At 39.8% G+C, this 13,360-nt stretch overlaps 1 long non-coding RNA gene across 3 annotated transcripts in view; it reads left to right on the top strand.

Moving 5' to 3' along the window:
• Positions 1 to 27: 27 nt before the first annotated feature.
• The window catches only part of LOC106032719 (uncharacterized), a 25,396-nt gene continuing 12,063 nt past the window's right edge, over positions 28 to 13,360 (top strand). The window contains exons 1-4 of one of the 3 annotated variants that reach the window (XR_007160771.2): positions 28 to 170; positions 384 to 492; positions 7,828 to 7,969; positions 9,809 to 10,526. This is a non-coding gene — a long non-coding RNA (uncharacterized lncRNA). Of the gene's footprint in view, positions 171 to 383; positions 493 to 7,827; positions 7,970 to 9,808; positions 10,527 to 13,360 lie in introns of those variants that run through there. The other 2 variants (XR_007160770.2, XR_007160772.2) reach the window with 2 other exon arrangements.

Below are 13,360 nucleotides of genomic sequence, written 5' to 3'. Positions count from 1 at the left end.
CGGGCGCCGCCCTGCGGCCTGGCGGCGCTGTGCCGCGCTGCGCCCCCCGCCGGCCCCAGGAGCGGGGAGCCGGCGCTCCTGGGGCTCCTGCGTGCCCTGCCTCGCTGCTAGGCGGGCCCGTTGCTGGGAAGTACCCGCCAAACCAGATGCTTTTCAAAGGCTAGGCAAATGTAAGGGTTCAAAATGCCCCTCTACCTTCTGGAGGTGTGGGATTGTGTATCTCAGTGTCATCCTTCTTTCCCTGTTTTCTGAGTTTTGCTTTTTTTTTTTTTTTTTAAATTAAGTAGTTTACACCTGACTTTTGCATACTAACAGAACATTAATAACTGTTTGGGGTTTGTCCTTTTCATCTAAGGTAGATAAATATTATCTTTCTTTAACAGATACCTGTACTGAGACACATTGGCTAATGTTTTTTGAACCTACTGAGTGAGGAGAAACAAGGATGAGAGAAAACTAGAAGAAAGCCCATTCAGAGAAGTCGGAGGAAGGGTTAGTACAGTAAGACTTCTTGCATGGTCTTACCCAACTTAGCTGCAACTGAAAATTTCATTCACTTCTGACTTAATGTTTCACATATTTTGCATTTTCCCACTTTATGTAGTTAAAATTTAGCTGGTTAGGGTCTTAGACTGTTGGTGGCTCTTGTAGGATGAAAGCCAGGGACAAAAGACCAGTAATGATTTTGATACTGTCTCTCACGGTATCCTTCTGGACAAAATATCCAGCATACAGCTAGACAAGTACACTGTACAGTGGTTGAACAATCAGCTGGCAGATCGGGCTCAAAGGGTTGTAGTAAATGGGGTTACATCAGGCTGGCAACCAGTCCCTAGTGGGGTTCCTCAGGGCTCCATTTTAGGCCCAGTTCTCTTGAAGGTTTTCACAAATGATGTGAATGCAGGACTCAAGTGCATACTAAGTTGGCAGATGACACTAAATTAGGAGGAGCTATTGACTCCATTGAGGGACGAGGGGCCTTGCTGAGAGATCTTAGCAAATTAGAGGGCTGGGCAATCACCAACCTCATGAAGTTTAACAAGACCAAGTGCCAGATTCTTCTCCTAGGACGGTGCAACTCTGGAAATACATACTGAATGGGGGACAAGCGGCTGGAGAGCAGCCCCACGCTAAGGGATCTGGGGGCTCTGGTTGATGGCAGGTTAAGTACAAGCCAACAGTGTGTCCTGGCAGGCAAAAGGGCCAACCATACCCTGGGCTGCATCAGGCACAGCGTTGCTACCCAGTCAAGGGAAGGGGTTGCCCCGCTCTGCTGTGCGCTGGTGCGGCCTCACCTCGAGAACTGTGTGCGGATTTGGGTGCCACAATATAAGGCCATAAAGCTCTTAGAGAGTGTCCAAAGGTGGGCAACAAATATGGTGACGGGTCTGAAGGGCAGGACATATGAGGAGAAGCTGAATCCCTTGATTTGTTCAGCCTAGAGAGGAAGAGATTGACGGGAGTCATCATGGCAACCTACAGCTTCCTCAAGAGGGGAGCAGAGGGGCAGGTGGAGATCTCTGTGGTGACAGTGACAGGCCCAAAGGGATCAGCGTGGAGCTGCGATAGGGGAGGTTCAGGCTGGGTGGCATTAAGAAAAGGTTCTTCACCAAGAGGGTGGTCAGGCACTGGAACAAGCTGCCCAGGGCAGTGATCATTGCACCAAGCCTGCTGAGTTCAAGAAGCATTTGGACAATGCTTTCAGACTTACAGTTTGTAACTTGAAAACAATAAGTTGAATCAGTTCTAATACTGGTATCTCAGGGCTGTACTTTTAACACAGTATTTTCCTATTCATTTCAGCCTCTATTTTCCCACTGCATTTTTGTTACAATGCTTTGGGGACTTCACTGGTATTATGCTAGAATGTAGTTTGGCTCTGTATCTTTTCTATGGTGTTTAGTTCATTTTCTGTATTTGGTTCAATTTCAATTTCTGTTTTTGGTTTCAATTTGGTTTTTGATTCAATTTCTGCATTTGGTTCAAATACAGAAAATTAAGGACTTGTTTTAGGATCATTGTGCCCAACTGCTTTTTAAGCTTTTACGGAAAGGTGATAATACCTCTTTTGTGTTCATTCTAGTATCAGAATGTCAGCTATGACCCTTTTAAAAGAGCAGTTAAGAATGAGTAATGTTAAAATTATTTTCTATGTAGTTTGCGCTTATATTTTTTATTCTTTCTCTTAATGATTGTGAAGGCACTTTATTCTCAGTATTATGAAAATACCCTTCACAATCGCTTCTTTTATTACAAAAGTGGCTTGAATGAGAGGACACAGTGTTTGAATTGGCCTCAAGGTCACTGGTAATAAAAGGAGCATAATTGATTAGTATGATGCCACCATACTTGATTCATTATTATCATAATGAAAGATTTTTGTTGTGAGCCACTGAATGTTTGTGTTTCTGATTGCACTGAATCCAGCTTGAATTCTAAGGCCACTGCCTATTTTCAGTTTGGTGATGATTACTACAACAATTTCTAGGTTGTAACTCTATGTTGGTCTGGACCCATTTGTTCTGGAGCAGCCTGCTGAAATGAAGGTTGTTCTGCAGAGGTTTACAGAAATACGCATAGCTCGCGTTATTGTTAAAGTGGGCAGTGATGAGTTATTTATGGTCTTTCAAATAGACAAAGCAAATTAATCTGTTGTTTAAGGTCTGAATTAATATTGCATTTTTTTCTCTTTTGATTATAGCCAAACATATTGCAAGTTCAGTCGTAGCTTTGACAGAATATATTCTGCCACCCCATATGTCCAAGATATAAATAAAAAGTTCTTTGTTATTCTTCTCATTACGAAGATGTCTAATCAACCCACAAAATGCCTATGACTTATTTCTTGTTCCTCTTCTCCTTGTCCTGCTCCAAAACACAGATGAAAAGAGACTCCTATTTTTTATCTAAAAACGAATTTTCATTGTCCTTATAGTCTCTATTGTGTTCTCTATATTTGGGGATTAGGTGTTAGAGTGAATTGTTCTGTACTCTCAGATTTTGTATTTGATATTTATTTGATAATTATACTGCTTTAATTTAAGGCTGTTCAGGTTTTACAAGAATCCAGTGAGTGATTTTCAGTGAGGTCTGTGAAGTAATTTTATCAAAGTCTGTTTATCTTCACTTCAGCCTTGGTCACGCTGGGTATTGTGTGTTGTTTTCCTGGATGGAAATTGTGACAATAGCTGCAAGTGCTCTGTGACATTTAAGTAAGAAATATGGAACCTTCTGCAAAAATCTATGAGGTGCTTTGGATGCTTGCTGAAATTTATGAAAAATATCCTTTGTGTCAGGATCCGGATGTGTGCCGCTTGGGCAGCTATGCTCTCGCTGTTCGTATGATTGCATTTCTAGAAGAGCAGTAGGTCTGACAAGTATGACATACTGAGCTGTTTAACAAGAAAACGGTTTTCTTTTTGGTACCCAGCCCGATAGATTTGATTGTGAACGGCTGTTACTGCAGCAGTTAGCAGCAGCTGAAATTGTGATTCTGGCCGTTAAACAGAAGGTGGCGCTCTGGGCTCTTCCTTGAGGCAACATAAAAAGGGTGAAAGGGTACTTATTGGTGGCTAAGAGTTCAGTAATTCAATTTCTCAAGACTTGCTTCATAATGAGAAGGCATAATTCTTCCTGTCATTCCATTGTGTAATAGATGCGTCTGTTAAGTGACACCCAAGGCTGGCTTTTAGAGCAGGAGACTAATTAAATACTCTGTGCATGAAACTGATAATATCTCAGAGAGACACAGATTGACTTGGCTGTACTAACTGGGTGCTGCTGAAAGAGCAGGAGTTTGTTCGCTATGTCATGGCACAGCTACCTGCATGAGCTAGTCTCTGGTCCCTCACAGAAACATGGTAACAAAAATACACCCATCATACCAATGGGGCGTGCAGATACTCTTATATTAAGAGGATTAATATTTTCAAGGAGAAAAATCTTGAAAAGTACAACTGTTCTCCAACAAAATCCAGTGTAATTGTCTTTACAAATGCTGAAGTGTCTTGCCGATACAGGGAATTTCATTTGTTGGCAGACATTTCAGCCAGTTAGAAAATCCTGACTTATTCATTATCTGAATTCAGTTTCTTTATTATGATTCTATCAAACAGTGCTTTTTAAAATATTTAAAATCAACAATGATTACAGGTTGTTTTATAATTTTACACTAGAAACTTCATGTAATAAGAAATTCTCTTCCACTATTGGTTGTATTCTCTATGTAACACAGTTATGCAACTCCTACTTTTGCATTCTCTGCCTTCTCAGCATCCCCCGTTACCAGGACACCCCCTCGTTCAGCAGGGGACCCACGTTATCCCTAGTCTTCCTTTTACTATTTACATACTTTAAAAAAAAACTTATTATCCTTTATCTCTTTTGCAAGCTTCATCTCCAGGTGGGCTTTAGCCTTCCTTGTTGCATCCCTGCAGGCCCTGACAACACTCCTATACTCCCCCCAAGAGGACAGGCCCTTTTTCCACATTTCATGGACCTTCCTCTTCGTTTTGATCTTGTCCATGAGCTCCTTGCTCATCCACGCAGGTCTCCTGCCCCCCTTCCCCGATTTCCTACTCTTAGGGATGCACCGATCCTGAGCTTGGAAAATTTATGATTGAATAGGTAATCTGCTTGTTCTGTAGAAGTATGTAAAGTGGATGAAGAAAAGCATTCTCACTTTAGAGGTCAGGCACCACACAGGTGCAGCATCAGCTCTGCTAACAAAAATGGTGTCAATTCTATGGGCTTCTCTGATCTGTGCTAAATTATCTGTTTTTGTTCTTAGGAGGATTTATATAACTTCAGTATGCTGTAGCTTCATGGTTTTTGTTCTTAGTGTTCTAAAACTGTAGACTTTTGTGAACAAAAATCCTAGAACTAAAAGGGGTATATTTGGAAAACTCAAGAGTATGTATCATACAAGAATGAGAGGCTCCTTAACCTATTACTAATAAAGGAAGTTGCTAAAATGCAGAATGTATATTTTTAAGTAAGCAGGAAGAGAGAACTTGCATCCAAGAATCCTAAAATAAGTTGTTGAAGAGATTTGTGTCCCAACTATGTTAGATTTTTTAAAATAAATTTTGAAATATTAAAAAAAAAAAAATCTAATACTGTGCTAGTTTGAAGAAGAACAAGCAAGAGAACTTACCTGGCTGACAGCTATCTTAGTCTGGCAGTAGTTTCCAGATAAAGAAAATGCAGTATAAGATCCCGGCATTATAATCCTGTGCTTTAATTATGTTTTTTTTGGAAAGCAGTTCTTATCAAACTGTGCTTCATTCTTTGAGATTACAGATTCATCAATAAAATTGTCATTAGAGAAGTAAAATGCATAGAATTCTGCAAGGTGTGTGAGTTTAGGTTTTTGTTCATATTAAGCAACATTAATTTAACCACCTCTCTTTGGACACCTTCTGTGGTAAAACAAACAAACAACAAAAAAACAGTTGTTCATAGTTCTTTCATAGCTGTTGAAAGGCATTGGTTATTCAAGAAGACAGTTTAAAGTACATATTTACCAGGTTCAGCAGCCAAATGCAATTCACCAGTTTTATCGACAGTGTGAGATCAGCCACTGATGCGTCAGTTGCCAGCCTTACAAGTACTCAGGGTAATCAGAAAGGGTAGTCAGAGGACAGGGTAATCAGAAATTTACCTGGCTCACTTGGTAAGCTGAACTTATAAAAGTGAAGTGTTTCAACACAGCCAAATGTAAATCTGTGTATCTGAGCAGAAATGTAAAATAGGAGGGTATTCCGGAAAGCAGTGACACTGAAAAGGATATAGGAGGTGTGTATACAAGTAAGTGAAAATCCATTTTCTTTCCCCGAGGCTGCTCTTGAAACTCGTATATATATGAATTATATCATCTTTAGTATGTTTAACCATAAGTAAAGAGCATTTTACTTCTGTCCAAAATCATAGCAAGTTGTCTCAAAGCCTGGGTCAGATAACTTTAACTTTTAAACCTTGTGTTCCCTTTGCACAGAACTGTAGTAAGTTACATTAGAGGAGATTTTTGGTCATCTGGTCTAACTCCCTGAACAAAGCAGGATCATCTGTAAAGCAAGATCCAACTTAAAATTCAACTGTACATTTTCACTTAAGAAGATGTGGTTTTCTTTTTTTTTTATATTTTTCCCCTAACTTGGTACTGGACAGAGAAATGCAGCATGGAGCCTCTCAAGCAAGAGTGGGTCTGCCCTGGTGTAGGCTAGAGGAAGTCATCATTAGTCTGTGTGAAAAGAGGAAACTTTAGCCCATCTCTATTTCCTCTGCATTGCACTGCTAATACTTGAATTCCTGTAGTAGTTGTTTAAGATAGTACAGTACAGCAGGGAAGTGACAGAGCCGTTCTGGAAATGTGAAAGGGAAGACTGAGGATGAGAGGAAGGCTGATTGGGAGGATATACAAAAAGGTTGATAAGAGCAGCACTGACATAGTAGGACTGGGATCTCTTGGATCTCATTAGATATCCCTGTAAGGGAGGGTGCACCATGGAGAAGGGTGACAGAGCTGTAGTGGGAAGGGCATGCCAGTGCTACCAATTCAACTTTCTCTTAATTTTAACAGCTGGTAGGGTTTGGCAACCCTTGTCCTGGTTAGGTATTTCTAGAGCGTTTCTGATTTCAATAACCTCTTTGCACACCATCTGTTTCTTCAGAATGGATGTCAAAACACATGAAGGCATCTGTCTGGTACAGAAATGTTTAAACAACTCAAATGTTTGCAGATGCTATTAGACCCTAGGACCCCAGCACCTGGGGCAGGGATTCTGCAAGGTGTGGAGAAGAGTAGGATGTAGGGAGTGAACATTTGATGTATGTGGAAAACAGCTGCCATCCTCTGTCATCTTTCCTTGGGGTACTGTGGGGTTTTCAGTAAGGTCAATATGAAGTAGTGATTGTGTTGAAACAGGTAACTCTGTTGTGTATATCTGCTATTAGGAAGTTCTCAATGTATTTTAAGAATTTCTGCACCCTTTGAGAAACAGTTGTCAGAACCACATAGGAGAAACTGGGCTACAGGGATCGTTGATTTGGCAGTTTTGTGTCCTTGGTGAAATCTACATGTTTGGCTTTTTTAGTAGGAAATCTTTTCATACTGGTTCTAGCATGGTTATTACAGCAGTGAAAGTGAGAATCCGAAACTGGTCCCAATAGTTCTGGAGGTCATTAACAATTGTTTCAGCTTGTGTAAATTGCTTAAGTCCAAGACAGAGATCTGTGAGTGGAGGAAGTGGGAACACTATGAATAAATGTGAAAAGAGTACAAACCCGCAGGACGTGGACAAATTGTTTAGTATAAACTGGAGATCTGGCAACTGATATGAAATTAAGAATGTTACAAAAACACAGAACAAAGACCTACTGATTAATGAGGTGCATTAATGTGGGCAGGGATCTTGTTGGGACAAAAATAGACACTCCATGCTGTGGGTCAATTGAAATGCACTGAAAAATGGGATGTTAGGGTTTGCAGTCTTCAGATAGAATGGAAGGAGTGATTTTAATATGATTTTTCTGTCATCAATTTGTGATTCTTTTTCCTGTTATTTCTTCTCCATTTATAGACCTGTTGTTAATCTCATAAATCAAATATGATAAAAAAAAAAAGAGTCATTTACTGATTATGGGAAACTGACTGGGGAATATCTCATGTGGTTAACGTGCATTATAGTCCAGTCATAGTAATGACCAGCACAATCTAAAACGTCTGATGTCCAGAGAGTGTGTTAACATGAGTAATGGAGCACACAATACGATGATCTTTTTTTCCCCCAGTTGTTTGATGCAGTGCTGTCTATCCTTCTCCCTTAGGGGACAAGCAGTGATAGAATACACAGCAAGGGAGGCTTAGAACTGTTCTGATTGAAAGCAGACATGCCTTCGTTGCAAACATGATAGAAGAAAATCGTTCACTGCAGCAGCACGTTTTTCTTCACCAGAATTTTAAAAACAGGTACAGTGTCCTTTCCAGGACACAGATAGTCCTGGGAAGCACATAGTCCTTGTCCATGAAATGATAGCATGGGTAACAAGGCAACAAGCATTCATACTTCATTCATACATCAGTGTTTTGCGTTACAGTGATTACCATTCAAATCAAGAAATGAACTTGGGGTTGTGGCAGTGAAGGGATTTAATGTTTCTCTCACAAAATCCACTCTGCCTCCTTGAGAAACTTTTATTGGTGTTAGGCTAAGCAGATGGATTTCATATCACAAAAAATTAGGTATAGGTGAATGTTTTCTTCTGCTTGCCTGCTCTGCAAGGGAAAGATGAGTAGTTGAGTGGCAGTACGTAAACTGTCATTGTGCTAAAATCTTGAAATGATACCTTAAGAATGTCTGAACACCTTTAGTTTCCTTTACCATTTTGCTTAGACTGTTGTTTTGTGATCCTTCTTCACCTACTCAAGGCTGCTTTCTCCTAATGGGTCTGTCATGCTGACGGTAGCAATTATGCAACCACAGAATAATCTGGATCGTAAAACTGATCTAGCTTTAAACAAATTTTGTGTGAAAGAGGGTGCTTCAGTTTTCAACGGAATCAATTGCCTTGTCCAGCTTGTGGAGAGACCGTAGGGCTGCTCACATGGATGGCAAAAAATTTACAAGAGTGTATGAGAAGGATGGGACTGCCCTTTGCAGCGGAAGCAACTCGGGCTTAGTTTGCAATCAACTGATTTGGAATCCATGTGCTTCATCTGCTAGTGAGAAGGCATTACTGATGGTGAAGAGTTTTGTAGTGCAGATATCTCTGTGCTAGGAGTTTATGGACTAGGGAGGTACCAGATGACAGTCAAGCTGAGACAGCTCCCTGCTGGAGCTGACATAGTGGTTTAGTATGGAAAACTGTATTTTTCCTCCTGCGATTATTATTTGTACAGGTCTGTGTAAGAACTGCAGAAATATGTGTTCTTGTATCCTCATCATATGAGGGTTTTAAATTATTTTTATTTTAAAGTGCTGTTGGAACATTGGATTGCTATAGACATTTTGAGCGTCTGTTTTGACCAAACAGTACTAAGGCCTGGTTTTATTAAGGTTGCTCATTTTATGACTAATGTACTTTATGTTTGAGGTGGTCTCACTAGTAAGAATTTCTCAGTATTACTAGAACCCTACAGACCTGTGCATGTAGCTACAGCAGTCCTTGTGGTTTGTCCTTTTGATCCCTTATCACAGGCTGGTAACTTCTTTAGAGCTGAAATACTTTCTGGTTTCATGAAGTACTGAATTTTCCTGTGTGGAATGCAATATAGTGCAATTAAAAAAAAAAAAAAAAAGATGTCTTAAAGTAAGGTAACAGAGTACTGACAGTTGGTGGTGCTGATGCATAAAGGGTGTTGCTAGAACAATTGCAGAAGAGGTAGTGGGAGGTATGAGTTGAGTTTACAGTAAATTGTCGTTTTTGGAAATAGGGAGATAGAAGAGCATATTCTAACCCCGAAGATACTGATACTGTGGGAGAGCTGGAACTTATATTCTTCATTTTCAGCATGTGCACAATTGAGATTGGGGAACATTTCAAAGTCAAATAAGGTGTTCAGGTGTGGTTCTTTAACTTTCAGCAGTAGTAATAACTTCATCGGCATCTGGCCAGTAGCTTAAATCATCTTGCATCTGATTCACAGCAGGTAGTTGTTCTTCCTTCTATATGCTCTCCATTGTCTGTTTTCCTGCTTTGAAACTGAATACCGGGAAACCTGCCTGTGATTCAAGTAATATAGCATTATGACATCAGAATAGACTTTGTGTGTTGTCAGTAATGTCTTCATTTTCTCTCTCTTGCTCAGATCTGAATTGCTTTCTTGGGAGGTTAATTGTGATGAAGTGACATAAAATGCCTCTGAGGACCCTGGAGTCATGCAGCAGAAGTGTTTACTGTGTCTGAATCACTTCTTTATATTTGAAAAATCCATTTATTCATGCCATGTATTTTCTGTGTCAAAGATATTTTATTTAATTGCAGTTTCAGCTGAGCTTGGGTTGTTTTTTGTTTGTTTGTTTCTTGGTTGTTTTGTTTTGTTTAATATCCAGAATAAATAAAAGTTGAGCAGAAAATGGAGAACAGTTGGGAAGTTTTTGAGGTGGAACTTCTGGGCTATGTGCAGAAAAAAATATTAAAAACAAGAGTGTGGTAGGAAGGAACTTGAGTAAAACATGGTACATTAGAAGAATCTTGGGATGACTAGAAAAAAACATCATTATATGTGAAACATTTCTGGTTCAGAAAGACAATAACAGTTAAGCTTGATAAGTAAAGCAGAATGAGTTGTGCAAGAAATGGCACTGTGGTTTTTTTGTTTGTTTGTTTGATGAGTCTTTCTAATCTGAAGCAGGAAAGCTGTATGATTCCTCATGTGGCTTACATGTGGCTGGACTGGAACACAAGACATGAGTTTGGGTACTGATTCTGTGCATGATCAATTTGCATTTGGATAAGTTACTTAACTTGTCTTGTAGTTACAGATCTGCAAAATTCACAGAATCACAGAGTGGTTGAGGTTGGAAGGGACATCTGGAAGTCATCTGGTCCAGCCCCCTGCTTAGGCAGAGACACCAAGAGCCATTTGCCCAGGTCCATGTCCAGACAACTTATAAGTATCTCCAGCCAGCTCTCTGGGCAGTCTGTGCCAGTGCTCCCTCACCTGCACAGTGGAAAACTGCTTCCTGATGTTCAGACCAAACCTCCTGTATTCCAGTTTGTGCCCATGGCCTCTGGTCCTGTCTCTGGGTACCACTGGAAAGAGCCTAGCTTGGTCCTCATTGCAACTTCCCTTCAGGTATTTATGTTCAGGTATTTATGTACATTCATAAGATTCCCGCTGTGCCTTTACTTCTCTAGGCTGAACAGTCTCAGCTTGCTCAGCCTTTCCTCATATTTGGGATGCATCCTTTGCTGGACTCCATCCGGTACATCCACGTCTCTCTTGTACTGGGTAGCCCAGAACTGGACACAGTGCTCAAGCTGTGGCCCCACCAATGCTGAGTAGAAAGGATCACCTCCTTCCATCTACAGTGACACTCCTAATGCAGCCCAGGACACTGTTATCCTTCTTTGTGGCAAGGGCACATTGCTGGCTCATGTTCAGCTTGGTGTCCACCAGGGACCCCAAGTCTACTTTCCAGCTGAGTGGCCACCATCATGTATACTGGTACATGCATTAAGAAAGTAATGCTCTTTCTGCTTCATACACCTGTTACTAGAATAAAAATTCAGAATGTTTTTTTGGAAGTTAGGTTCTAATGTGGTGATGATAAAATTAATTTTAATTAACTTTCTTGTACAGTTGTAATTACTCCTCAGATTTCATCAGTTCTTTTGGAACTTAGTGATATGTAAGCCTTACTTGAATTACGAATGTCTGGGGACATTGTGAATATCCAAGTAAACAACAACTCTAAATTACAGGGCTTTTTTCACTTGAGTTAATTATATTGAAATTCCTAGCTTTTTAACTGAGCTGTACTGTTTCAGATGGAAGATAAAGTAGTGCACATGTACACTTGTGCTATGTTGATGAATTGCTGCAGGAGAGGTTTCTGCTGTCACTGGATCTGATAAAGATGCAAAATTTATTTCCTTGATATAACAGTGTATCATACTAGACATCCTGAGGAAAATGAAGTTAAATATTACTAAATTATGTTATGCACATAATTGCCTTTTTTTCTTTAATTGAGGATGATGCTGTTCTGAAACAGAATTTAGTATTTCTAAATTGTCTGGTGCTAGCCATATTATGATGGATTAGAAAGTCCAAGAAGCCAAATAGTGACTTCTGTGACATAGTTTATTTCCAGTTAATCTTCTACAGGTCACCAAAAATTGGGGCATTAAGAACCTTCAGTTTAACTGGTGGTTTAACTCCAACATTGATATGCTGAGTGTTAGCCTAGGCATTTGAAGTACTTAGTTTAATAATTTCAAGTAATACATGCTTGCAAATTGATTCTGAGAGTTCTGTTATTCTCTTCTAGAAGCCCAGGTTGTTGAAATATTTTGTACATACATGCAGAATAAATCTTTTTTCTTCCCTTTTAAGAGCAAAAAATACAAAATCCCAATACATCCCTGGAGGCATTCAAGGCCAGGCTGGATGTGGCTCTGGGCATCCTGCTCTAGTGGTTGGCAACCCTGCCCAGAGCAGGAGGGTTGAAACTAGATGATCTTTGAGGTCCTTTTCAACCCAGGCCATTCCATGATTCTATGAAAAACCCTACAAACACCACTAGATTAGTATAATGGAGGTGCAATATAAGGAAATTTCCAATTTGTAGGGATTATTTTAATGAAAGTAGATAAACTTTGTTTTTCTTATCATCATAAAGAGTAAGGATGACTCCCAGTCATCATGGAATGTATATTAAAATGCAACATTACAAAAAATTCTGGCAACCGTCCTGGTTCAAGAGAGGAAAATATCAGAGAATACAAGTTTAATGCCAGTGGTATGTGATTTACTGCTTATCCTCATTCTGTCTTATTAAGTGCAGACATGATCTGAAAGGACTTCTGTGGCACTTGATGCCTTCTCTTCCTGGGTTGCATAGTGGCGTTTGGTCAGATTAATGATTAAGCTAATGGTGATTTAAACAATTACTGCATCTTCTCTGAAAGATACCCTTTCATCTGCTGAAAGACGACAATTGAGCATATATTCTCTTCTCATCTGTTCTAAATAAAAGTAAAACACGTTAGTTTAAATCACCATGGTGTTGCAGTGGCCTAGAAATGTGTAGCCAGTTGAAGGATACTCGTGTTTTAAATTTAATTAACTAGTAACTTACAATTTTTCTAGTAGTTCCAGTTTAAGGAATATTGGTGTCCTGTCCTCCTTCAACCTCTTGGCCACTCTAGGCAAGTAAACTAAAAGAGGTCTGTTGTTACCTAGCTCATCTAAACAATTGAGTTTCACAGGCATATCAAGTTAGTAACTAGCAAAGAGGGACCCAAAGAGGAATGACTGTAAGAGTCTGGAGTTTTCTTTGAGTGACAGGTACAATAAGCAGCAATGATTGGACTGAATCCAGTCAGTTTATAAATGGAGAAGTCATCACTGGGAGCATGTCATGAGAATGTAAACACAAGATTTATTCAAGGAACATTTAATTAAACTGGAAGGTAATGGAAGATGCAGTGTGCAGCTTTTCTGTTACAGAAAGTACTCATGGCCTGTATGAGTTATTACTGGGGAAAAATAACCTTGTGTTTCTCCAGGATACACTATGAAAGTGTTCTATAACATTTTTGAAATCTACACAGATTGCAGTGCTACAACCTTTCTTTTATTATGAAAAGGTCGGGCTCAAAGGGTTATGGTAAACGGGGTTACATCAGGCTG

This window comes from Anser cygnoides, chromosome 14 (assembly GCF_040182565.1).
Source record: "Anser cygnoides isolate HZ-2024a breed goose chromosome 14, Taihu_goose_T2T_genome, whole genome shotgun sequence".
NCBI classification, from domain to species: domain Eukaryota; kingdom Metazoa; phylum Chordata; class Aves; order Anseriformes; family Anatidae; genus Anser; species Anser cygnoides.
Note: the sequence above shows the minus strand (reverse complement) of the source record. Positions and strands in the feature narration are given on the sequence as shown.